Here is a 9,481-nt window from a genome sequence, read left to right on the forward strand (position 1 = left end):
TTTGAGCACACAGCAGCGTGTTTTAGCATGCCAGCTACACGGTGGTGTGCCTAACGTGTGGATAGCTCGAGATTTTCTTTCCGGACCGATGTGACCGGGAAGCATCACGCCGCTGGGACTTTGAAACTTTCGGCACGTATCGAACAGTTCTTCTCTATTATCTCGAGAACGGACACGACGACCGTACACTTTGAGCACACAGCAGCGTGTTTTAGCATGCCAGCTACACGGTGGTGTGCCTAACGTGTGGATAGCTCGAAATTTTCGATCCGGACCGATGTGACCGGGAAGCAACACGCCGCTGGGACTTTGAAACTTTCGGCACGTATCGAACAGTTCTTCTCTATTATCTCGAGAACGGACACGACGACCGTACACTTTGAGCACACAGCAGCGTGTTTTAGCATGCCAGCTACACGGTGGTGTGCCTAACGTGTGGATAGCTCGAAATTTTCGTTCCGGACCGATGTGACCGGGAAGCAACACGCCGCTGGGACTTTGAAACTTTCGGCACGTATCGAACAGTTCTTCTCTATTATCTCGAGATCGGACACGACGACCGTACACTTTGAGCACACAGCAGCGTGTTTTAGCATGCCAGCTACACGGTGGTGTGCCTAACGTGTGGATAGCTCGAAATTTTCCTTTCGGACCCATGTGACCGGGAAGCAACACGCCGCTGGGACTTTGAAACTTTCGGCACGTATCGAACAGTTCTTCTCTATTATCTCGAGAACGGACACGACGACCGTACACTTTGAGCACACAGCAGCGTGTTTTAGCATGCCAGCTACACGGTGGTGTGCCTAACGTGTGGATAGCTCGAAATTTTCGTTCCGGACCGATGTGACCGGGAAGCATCACGCCGCTGGGACTTTGAAAATTTCGGCACGTATCGAACAGTTCTTCTCTATTATCTCGAGAACGGACACGACGACCGTACACTTTGAGCACACAGCAGCGTGTTTTAGCATGCCAGCTACACGGTGGTGTGCCTAACGTGTGGATAGCTCGAAATTTTCGTTCCGGACCGATGTGACCGGGAAGCAACACGCCGCTGGGACTTTGAAACTTTCGGCACGTATCGAACAGTTCTTCTCTATTATCTCGAGAACGGACACGACGACCGTACACTTTGAGCACACAGCAGCGTGTTTTAGCATGCCAGCTACACGGTGGTGTGCCTAACGTGTGGATAGCTCGAAATTTTCGTTCCGGACCGATGTGACCGGGAAGCAACACGCCGCTGGGACTTTGAAACTTTCGGCACGTATCGAACAGTTCTTCTCTATTATCTCGAGAACGGACACGACGACCGTACACTTTGAGCACACAGCAGCGTGTTTTAGCATGCCAGCTACACGGTGGTGTGCCTAACGTGTGGATAGCTCGAGATTTTCTTTCCGGACCGATGTGACCGGGAAGCTACACGCCGCTGGGACTTTGAAACTTTCGGCACGTATCGAACAGTTCTTCTCTATTATCTCGAGAACGGACACGACGACCGTACACTTTGAGCACACAGCAGCGTGTTTTAGCATGCCAGCTACACGGTGGTGTGCCTAACGTGTGGATAGCTCGAAATTTTCGTTCCGGACCGATGTGACCGGGAAGCAACACGCCGCTGGGACTTTGAAACTTTCGGCACGTATCGAACAGTTCTTCTCTATTATCTCGAGAACGGACACGACGACCGTACACTTTGAGCACACAGCAGCGTGTTTTAGCATGCCAGCTACACGGTGGTGTGCCTGACGTGTGGATAGCTCGAAATTTTCGTTCCGGACCGATGTGACCGGGAAGCAACACGCCGCTGGGACTTTGAAACTTTCGGCACGTGTCGAACAGTTCTTCTCTATTATCTCGAGAACGGACACGACGACCGTACACTTTGAGCACACAGCAGCGTGTTTTAGCATGCCAGCTACACGGTGGTGTGCCTAACGTGTGGATAGCTCGAAATTTTCGTTCCGGACCGATGTGACCGGGAAGCAACACGCCGCTGGGACTTTGAAACTTTCGGCACGTATCGAACAGTTCTTCTCTATTATCTCGAGAACGGACACGACGACCGTACACTTTGAGCACACAGCAGCGTGTTTTAGCATGCCAGCTACACGGTGGTGTGCCTAACGTGTGGATAGCTCGAAATTTTCGTTCCGGACCGATGTGACCGGGAAGCAACACGCCGCTGGGACTTTGAAACTTTCGGCACGTATCGAACAGTTCTTCTCTATTATCTCGAGATCGGACACGACGACCGTACACTTTGAGCACACAGCAGCGTGTTTTAGCATGCCAGCTACACGGTGGTGTGCCTAACTTGTGGATAGCTCGAAATTTTCGTTCCGGACCGATGTGACCGGGAAGCAACACGCCGCTGGGACTTTGAAACTTTCGGCACGTATCGAACAGTTCTTCTCTATTATCTCGAGAACGGACACGACGACCGTACACTTTGAGCACACAGCAGCGTGTTTTAGCATGCCAGCTACACGGTGGTGTGCCTAACGTGTGGATAGCTCGAAATTTTCGTTCCGGACCGATGTGACCGGGAAGCAACACGCCGCTGGGACTTTTTTTTTTTTTTTTTTTTTTTTTTTTTTAACGTGGGGGAAATCTTCGAAAGACCCCCCCGCCGCCTGGGGAGGGGCGGGGGGAGTGTGGGATTCCCCGCGCCCGGAGGAAACCCATCGGGCGCGGGACCTACCCACTAAAACCCACCACGGTGGCCATCCTCGCACTATGCAGGGGGAGCACCTGGGACCGAAGACATCATAACATCAGGTGCTCCCCCGTGCAGGGCTCTCGCGCCCGTGTCCTCCCGTTCCAGGGAAGGGAGGGGGTACTTCACCCTCCCTTCCCTGTTTTCTCCTCGGCGCTCTGGCGCCCGACGTCGGAGCAGGGCCACACTGCTCCGACGTCCCACTCCCGGGGGCCGCCCGAGGGCGGCCGCGAGTCCCACACTCGCGACCGCCCACGGCCCCCATAGCCGCGCCGGAGGCACGGCCCTGGGACCGTGCCGTCGGCGCGGCCGCACCCGGCCGTACGCTCCCGAGGGCGGCTCTGGCCTCTCCGCCCTCGAGAGCGTCGCCGTCCCTTACTCTTCCCACCCTTCACACGACGGGCGGTGGCACGAGCCTCAAGGGCTACGCACCCCCGCCCGCCGCTCTCAGGGTGGCCTCCCCGGCCCTTCCGGAGGCCCACCCGCCCCCGGCCTCGGACGGGGCCTCGCTCGCGGACGCCCGCTCTCGCGAATGCGGCTCGCGGCCTCCTTCTGCGAGATTACCTCCTCGCAGAAGGAGGACACGGCCCGCCACTTCGTCTCGCTGCCGAGCATGGCCTGTACCACGCCCGGCAGCGATAGGTCCGCCCCAATCACGGCCGTGAGGACACGGCGCTCCACCCCCCAGGCCGGACACACCTCGAGGGTGTGTTGCGCCGTGTCCTCGTCCGCTGGACAGTGCCAGCAGCGCGCCGCCTCCTCCACACCGATCCGGCACAGGTACTGTCCGAAGCATCCGTGCCCGGACAGCACCTGCACCAACCGGTAGGTGAGTGAGCCGAAGCGCCTACCCAGCCACTCAAACAGGACCGGCCGGATAGCCCGGACAGTCCTCTGGCCGAACAACGGCTCGGCCAGCCGCTGCTGCCAAAGCTGCAGCATGGACTCCCGGGCCTGGCGCCTGAGGGCCTCCACCTCGCATCCCGCCAGGACCACCCCATCCTCGCGGGCGCGCATGCGGCCCTCGTAGAAAGCCGCATGCGCGCCCGCGATCAAGTCCGCCGGGGGTAGCCCTGACAGGACGCTCGCCGCCTCATACGAAACGGTCCGGTACCCCCGGGCGATCCGCAATGCAAGCCGCCTTTGAACCCGGCGCAGCAATACCTTGCTGCGCCGGGAGGCGGCCAGGTCGCCCGCCCAAACGGGGGCCCCGTATAGGGCCACCGAGTGGACCATTCCCGCGTAGAGGCGGCGAACCCGGTCACTCGGGCCCCGCAGGTTGGGGAGGATACGGCCCAAAGCGCCAACTATCAACTCCAACCGCGGGGCCAGGGCCCGGAAATGACCCTCGAAGCGCCAGTGGCTGTCGAGGCGAAGTCCCAGATATTTCATCTGAGACCTCACCTCGACGTCTGTCTCACCCACCCGGATCAGGGGGGGAGGCGGCTCTCCCCGGGGTCTATACATCCCGAGTACCTCGGTTTTGTGGAGAGCCACCTCCAAACCGATCCCCCTGATCCGGGAGACGACGCGCCGGGCACCGTCCTCGGCGGCCCGAACAGCCCCCCTCCAGTCCCCCCCGACGGCCAACAACAAGGTGTCGTCCGCGTAGCACGTCAGACTGACGCCGTCGGGGAGGTCTTCGGCCCGCAGGACGGTGTCGTACCCGAGGTTCCACAGCAGGGGTCCTAACACCGACCCCTGCGGAACCCCGGAGTACACCGCTCTCCTCTCCGTCCCGCACCGGCCCGGATACTCGATCCACCTGTCGCGGAGGTAGTCCTCGACGACTGCCCTAAGGTAGGCGGGGACTCGATGTTCCTCAAGCCCCCGCCTAATCGCCTCCCAGGGTAGGGTGTTAAACGCATTGGCGATGTCCAAGGACACCGCCAATGCCACCCCACCCCGGGAGACCGCCGAGGCCGAGAGGGACCGGACGCGTCGAATCGCGTCGATCGTCGACCGGCCCTCCCGGAACCCGAACTGGCACTCCGCCAGCCCGGGCCCACCCCGCGACAGGTGCCCGACGATGCGGGCCGCCACGACTCTTTCCAGGAGCTTGCCCACATCGTCGAGCAGGCAAATCGGCCGGTACGCGGACGGAGAGTCCGCGGGCCTACCCTCTTTCCGGAGGAGGACCATTCGGGCCACCTTCCATGCGGAGGGGAATCGCCCGGCCTCCAGGCAGCGGTCGAATAGCTCCCGGAGGCCGTCACCCAGGACGTCCGCGGCCAAGACCAAGACTCGGCCGGGCACTCCCGAAGGACCCGGGGCAGTATCCTTCGCCCCGAGTCTTCGGATGGCCGCGGCTAGCTCCCCAGCCGAGACCCCCAGCTCCGCGGACCAGGTGGTCGGGTCCGCAGAGGGACGTGGCCCGCTCTCCCCCACGATCGGGAAGAGCGTGTCGACCACGTCCCTCAAGAGCTGGGGGTCGAGACCCTCGGTGATCGGGGGCGCCCATGGCCGGAGTTTATTCAGAACTATCCGGTATGGGCGCCCCCATGGATCCCGCTCGAGGGTCTCGAGGAGCTCCTTCCAGCTCTGGGCCTTGGCCCGTTTGATGGCGACCTGCAGAGCCCTCTTTCCCGCGCGATAGGACTCGTACAGTTCCGCCGCCCTAGCCCGCGCGCCGTCGTCGCCGTTCCGTCCGGCCCGACGACGCGCGCGGGTGTACTGGCGTCGGGCCCGGACGCATGCTTTCCGCAATTCCCCGATTTCGCCCGACCACCAGTACACCGCCCGACGAGGAGACCGCGGCCCGGCCCGGGGCATCGCCGCGTCGCAAATGCGCGCGATGGCGCTCCCGAGCCGAGCCACGGCCCCCTCCAGGTCGGGCAGCCTGGTCTCCCGTCGAGGCCAGGTTTCGGCCAGAGCGGCTGCCACCAGGACGTCCTTGTCAAGGCGCCGAAGCGCCCATCTGCGTGGTGGTGGTGGGGCGCTACCCGCTCCCGGGCGGAGGCGTCGGTGCGGGGCCGCGGCGGCCTCGGGGGAGGTCAAGACCACGCGGATATACCGGTGGTCCGATAATGTCTCCTCCCCCACCACCACGTCCCACCCGGACACCATACGCGCGGCGCCGGGGGATCCAAACGTCAAATCCACTATGGACCCTCCCCCGCGCCGCACGCACGTCAGCTCCGACCCCCGGTTAATCAACCGGAGGTCGAAGCCCGCCGCCCAGTCGCCCAGAGCCTCGCCCCTCCGATTGGTCCTGGGGGACCCCCATGCCACAGACCAGGCATTGAAGTCCCCCAGGACCAGCACCGGCCGGGGCGCAATCCTTGTGAGGCACGCCCCCACCCCGGCCAGGTACTGCTCGAAGGCAGCAAGGCCGCAGTTGGGCGAAACGTAGCACCCCACCACGGCGACTCCCCCCCACTGGACGGCGACGAATCCCGCCCCGTTCTCCAGTAAGGAGAACGGAGGGGACCCGTCACCGCCCTGCCACACAGCCGCCACCAAGCCGCCCGCATCCCCCATCCAATGCGGATGGTCGGGGACGCGGTACGGCTCGGCGGCGACTGCCAGACCACCCCCCCACTCCGCCAGCGTCTGACACATCAGGTCCTGCGCTGCACGGCAGTGGTTGAGGTTGGCCTGCAGGAGGAGGCGGGGAGCCATTATTTGATGGCCTCCTCACCGCCTCCTGGTGGCACCTCCGTGAGGACGGCGGCGGGGCCGATGTCCACCTCCATCGCGGACACCAACGCCGTCGCCGCCTCCGACCTCTTCCTTGCGGCCGTCGCGTCGGTCGCGGCCAGGTCCGCGGGCGCCGCGGCGCTCGCAGCTGGGGCCGCTCTCACCGGCGCCGGGAGCGGCCCCGGCGCCCCCCTCCTCTGCCCTCGTCGGGATGGGGGGGTACACTGCTTCCCCCCCATTCGGTGCGCGGCGGGTCTCCCCATGTCCGCACACAGCGGGCACTTGGGGGCCGCCGCGCAGTGGCTCGCGCGGTGGCCTTCGGCACCGCAGCGGTAACAAGCACCGCTGCGGTCCACCGCGGAGGTGCACCGCTGCCTGACATGGCCCGTCTCCAGGCAGCGGTAGCACTGGAGTGGGCGTTGGGCGAGGACCTCGATCCTCGCCGACACCCACCCCACCACGATCCTCCCGACTGCTTCTAACTTCCGGGCAGCCGGAAGAGGGCACCGTGCCCACACCGCTCCCAGGCCGGAGGAGGACCGCCGGACCTCCCCGGTCCGGATGTCCCCCTCAGAGCAGCCACCGGCCTGGGCCAGCGCCCTGGCCACCTCCTCCCGGGTGACCGAGTCGTCCAGCCCACAAACGCGCAGCTCCGCGCTCTTTGTGGGCCGGGCGACCCTGACACCCCGGGGTGCCAAGGCCTCGCCCAGCTTTTCGGCCAGTCGGTCCGCCCTGGCTGCGTTGTCGGGGCCGCTCACGCGCAGCATGAGCGCCCCCGTCACCGCCCATCTCGGGCGGACCGACTCGATGGCGAGTGCGGCCAAGGATATATTTTCCTTGGCCGCTGCCATCACCTCCCCGTAGGAGACGCCCCCCCCCTCCGGGACGGTCAGCATAACTGCTGCCGTTGAAGGGGGGCGTCCCAGACGGGGCTTCGCCCTCCCCGCCTTTCCGTCCCTCTTCGGGGCAACCGGCGGGGGAGGCGGCGGCACCCGGGCCGCCCTCCTCGCCGTCCTTCCCGCCCTTCGGCCCAGCACTTCGGTCCACAAGGGACCGGATGGGGGCGGCGGCGGAGGCATTTGTGCCCCCGCCGTCGCCCCCACCACGGCACCCCTGCCCTTCGTCTTTGCCGCAGGGCCCGGAACCGCGATGGTCCCCCCCTGCGGTTCCCCGCCCCCCGGTTGTTTCCCGGGCCCGGTCCTCGGTCCCGCCGGCGCTCCGCCCTTGGGGCGAAGCGCCGCCCGGATTTCGCCGCGGATGACGGCCATCATGGCCGCCATCTTGGCGTCCATGAGGAGCTCGATGCTCCTCATGGACGTCGCTGGTGTGGGGGGAGCTCCCGCCTTCCCCCTCCCACACGTGCAGTCGCCCGTCGGCCCCGGATGCGGGCGCCTCCTAAGGGCGTCCGTCTCCCTCCGCGAGCACGCCAGCTCGTCTTGCAGCGCCTCCACACGCTGCCTTAGCTGGGCGTTCGTGCTCTCCAAGGCAGCTGGGACACGTCGTTCCAGCTCCTGGAGAGCCCTCCGCGCCTCCGTCGCGGCCTGGCCAACCGACCTCGCGGAGGCTGTAGTCAGCCCCCGCGAGGTGGTGGCCACCTTCTCAATAGACCTCAGGGACGAGGCAATACGGGCCGATACATGGGCCGTATCCTCGTCCCTGAGGTCCTCCTCCCCGTCGCTCACCGTGAGCAACGGTGGAGCAGCGGACGTGGACGGAGCTTCCTCCGTCCTCCGCCCCTCCACCGTCCTGCGCCTCTTTACGCCCGCGGCGCTGGTCGCGGACGCCAGGGACGAGACCGACGCCGTCTCGTCCCCCTCCTCGAACGGCGCCCGGTGGGGCACGAGTGCCCCCTCCGTCGCCACACTTCGCGCCACTCGCTCCGACCCCCCTCCCCCTTTTTTCTTTTTTGGCATATTACTCATTTTTTTTTCCCACGCGTAGGTCGGAAAGTAAGTCGACCCGGGCAGAGCCGCCATACCCGGGCAGGCCTAAATACTCCGGGGGGTCGGCAGGTACCCCGGAGTTGGCCGCTTGGGATTGGGGCCTCCCCCCCAACCACGCATCCCATCACCGCGCACCGTAGCTTAGGATTGGAGGGCAATTTATAGAGTTACCATCCTCGCGGCCCGGGCGGTAAAGCCAAGGCCCCCGTCCCTCCTGCCGTCACGTACCACTCTCAAAGCCAAAAGAGGAATTGGGAGTGGGTCGTTGCGACGACCAACAGGAGTCTTACGGTGTGGTTTGGCATCGGGCACCTCGGGTTTGCCAGTCCCGTAACGCCGCTGGGACTTTGAAACTTTCGGCACGTATCGAACAGTTCTTCTCTATTATCTCGAGATCGGACACGACGACCGTACACTTTGAGCACACAGCAGCGTGTTTTAGCATGCCAGCTACACGGTGGTGTGCCTAACGTGTGGATAGCTCGAAATTTTCGTTTCGGACCGATGTGACCGGGAAGCAACACGCCGCTGGGACTTTGAAACTTTCGGCACGTATCGAACAGTTCTTCTCTATTATCTCGAGAACGGACACGACGACCGTACACTTTGAGCACACAGCAGCGTGTTTTAGCATGCCAGCTACACGGTGGTGTGCCTAACGTGTGGATAGCTCGAAATTTTCGTTCCGGACCGATGTGACCGGGAAGCATCACGCCGCTGGGACTTTGAAACTTTCGGCACGTATCGAACAGTTCTTCTCTATTATCTCGAGAACGGACACGACGACCGTACACTTTGAGCACACAGCAGCGTGTTTTAGCATGCCAGCTACACGGTGGTGTGCCTAACGTGTGGATAGCTCGAAATTATCGTTCCGGACCGATGTGACCGGGAAGCAACACGCCGCTGGGACTTTGAAACTTTCGGCACGTATCGAACAGTTCTTCTCTATTATCTCGAGAACGGACACGACGACCGTACACTTTGAGCACACAGCAGCGTGTTTTAGCATGCCAGCTACACGGTGGTGTGCCTAACGTGTGGATAGCTCGAAATTTTCGTTCCGGACCGATGTGACCGGGAAGCAACACGCCGCTGGGACTTTGAAACTTTCGGCACGTATCGAACAGTTCTTCTCTATTATCTCGAGAACGGACACGACGACCGTACACTT

The sequence above is a fragment of the Ptiloglossa arizonensis genome, unplaced genomic scaffold, assembly GCF_051014685.1.
Source record: "Ptiloglossa arizonensis isolate GNS036 unplaced genomic scaffold, iyPtiAriz1_principal scaffold0231, whole genome shotgun sequence".
NCBI lineage: Eukaryota > Metazoa > Arthropoda > Insecta > Hymenoptera > Colletidae > Ptiloglossa > Ptiloglossa arizonensis.